Raw genomic sequence first — 3,310 nt, 5'->3', positions numbered from 1 at the left:
ACAAGTTAATCATCGTCATTAGCGTTTATTAAGCATTAATATGAGAATAAACTATGGAAGCCCATTTCCGCCATATACATACATACATACATACATACACACACACACACACACACACACACACATATATATATATATGATAAAATCATATATATATATATATATATATATATATATATATATATATATATATATATATATATATATATATATATGATTTTGTAAATCATAACTGTCTATGACATAAAACGTTTTGACATTTTGACTCAGTATGTCATCATTTCAGCTTTTCAAGTCAAAATATGGTCATAATTTCGTTTTTTCTCCTCAATTTCTGTCATAATCAACTAAGCATGAAATTTATAAAAAAACATTTCATTAACAAGTTAATCATCGTCATTAGCGTTTATTAAGCGTTAATATGAGAATAAATTATGGAAGCCCATTTCCGCCAATAATATATATATATATATATATATATATATATATATATATATATATATATATATATATATATATATATATATATATATATATATATATATATATATATATATATATATATATATATATATATATATATATATACACACATATATTATATCATGCTTTTGTAAATCATAACTATGACATAAAACGTCACAATTTTGACTCAGTATGTCATCATTTCAACTTTTGTCAGTCAAAATATTGTCATATTGTTTTTTTTTCTCCTCAATTTCCATCATAATTGACTTAGCATGTAATTTTCAACTTTTATTTATATCATAAATAACATAGTATGTTATAATTTCTACATTTTATGCCATAAACGCTATTTAGCAAAGATTTTTTTCTTTTTCCACAGACGGCTGGTGCAGCCCTACATGAACGCGCGCGCGCGCCCGCGGCTCCTTTCACCTGACGGAGGACAAATAATCCTGCAGATTAACGCAGAACAGCTATTCCTGTCTCACCTGATGAGCTCAAATGAGGCACTTAAAAACTCAACAGCGCATTAATTAATGCAACAGCGGTTTGATCGTCAGGTACAGTATTATGTAACACGATCAGGTGTGAATTAAACATTCATACATCCTCAGATCTGCATCGAAACGATTCGTTACACCTACAGAAAATATTTCCATCAACGTCTAATACACAACTTCATTTCTCCAATGCAGATTTCTACTCACCTCCTGCAGAGAAAACACACACCGCCGTCCAGAACGTCAACACACGCATCATACACACACACGGGCGCGCGCAGAGCAGAAGAGATGAAGATGATGGCGATGATGAAGATTAAAATGACTTGATCACGTCTGTTTGTGGTGAGACTACAGGAAAATCCACCTGGAGGACATGATGAGCTCTGCGCGCTCCCGCCGCGTGCCTGCGCTCAGATAAATACTTTGCGCGTGTCCGTCCGCGCTCAGGGCTGTTTTGGAGAGATTATTTAGTACTCAGCGACATGAAAAAATATATGTGAATTAGAAACAAGGAAATAAAGACTATAAAAGCTCATTTTCATGGCAAAACAAAATATGCAATGACTATTTATTTGGTAAAATAATTATTACACTGTTCTGAATGCATCAAATGATCTTTGTTAAAGAGCTGCTGAATCACTGTCAGTGTGAACAACACTGAATAAATAAGTCTTTTACTAACCATTACTTAGTTTATTTTGGTTATTTTAGTACTTCAAGTTAAACTAAATGAAAATAAGAAATGTTGCCTAAGCAACTAAACGAAAAAAAAAAGGTAAGTTTCTTCATATTTATTTTTAACGTTTTGTTTTTAAAGAAAATCAGCAAATATTTGATGTTCGCAGCAAATAGTAAGACACCTGAGGCATGTGATTGTCGTCAAACACATTTAAATGATCTCTATTACTAATGCATACTTCACACTCACTCACCGAATCACTCTCACTGACTCACTCACTCACCAACTCCCTTGCTCACTGACTCACAATCACTCTCACCGACTCCCTCGCTTGCTCACTGACTCGCTCGCTTACTCACCGAATCATTTTCACTGACTCACTCACTGAATCACTCTCACACCAAATCACTCACCGACTCCCTCGCTCGCTCACCGAATCACTCTCACTGACTCACTCTTACTGACCGAAACACTCTCACTGACTCACTCACTCACCAACTCCCTTGCTCACTGACTCACAATCACTCTCACCGACTCCCTCGTTTGCTCACTGACTCGCTCGCTTACTCACCGAATCACTTTCACTGACTCACTCACTGAATCACTCTCACACCAAATCACTCACCGACTCCCTCGCTCGCTCACCGAATCACTCACTGACTCACTCTTACTGACCGAATCACTCTCACTGACTCACTCACTGAATCACTCACACTGACTCACTCACCGAATCACTCACCAAATCACTCTCACTGACTCACTCACTCTCTGAATCACTCTCACTGACTCTCACTGAATCACTCTCACTGACTGAATCACTCTCACTGACTCACTCACTGAATCACTCTCACTGACTCACTCACCGACTCCCTTTCTCGCCGAATCACTCTCACTGACTCACTCACCAACTCCCTTGCTCACTCAAGACTCCCTCGCTCGCTAAATCACTCTCACTGACTCACTGACCAAATCTCTTACTGACCAAATCGCTCCCTTACTGACCAAATCGCTCCCAGACTCACCGAATCACTCTCATTGACTCCCTCACTCACTGAATCACTCTCACCGACTTTCTCGCTCACTGACTCGCTCGCTCACTGAATCACTCACTGACTCACTCTCACTGACCGAATTACTCTCACTGACTCACTCACTGAATCACTCACTCACCGAATCCCTCTCACTGACTCACTCACTCGCCGAATCACTCACTGACCGAATCACTCACTGACTCACTCACTGACCGAATCACTCTCACCGACTCCCTTGCTCACTCACGACTCCCTCGCTCGCTGAATCACTCTCACTGACTCACTGAATCTCTCACTGACCGAATCGCTCTAAGACTCACCGAATCACTCTCATTGACTCCCTCACTCACTGAATCACTCTCACCGACTTGCTCGCTCACTGACTCACTCGCTCACCGACTCACTCGCTCACCGAATCACTCACTGACTCACTCACCAAATCACTCTCACCAACTCCCTCATTCACTCACTCCCTTACTTACTCACTGACTCGCTCGCTCACTCACCCAATCACTGTCACTGGATCGCTCACTCACCGAATCACTCTCACTGACTCACTCACCAAATCGCTCTGCGTGCGTCTCAATGTGCATTCTATCCATCATAAATAGTATATGACATTAGTAATA

This window comes from Megalobrama amblycephala, linkage group LG16, assembly GCF_018812025.1.
Source record: "Megalobrama amblycephala isolate DHTTF-2021 linkage group LG16, ASM1881202v1, whole genome shotgun sequence".
NCBI classification, from domain to species: domain Eukaryota; kingdom Metazoa; phylum Chordata; class Actinopteri; order Cypriniformes; family Xenocyprididae; genus Megalobrama; species Megalobrama amblycephala.
The sequence above is the reverse complement of the archived record's forward strand: the minus strand, read 5'-3'. Positions refer to the sequence as shown.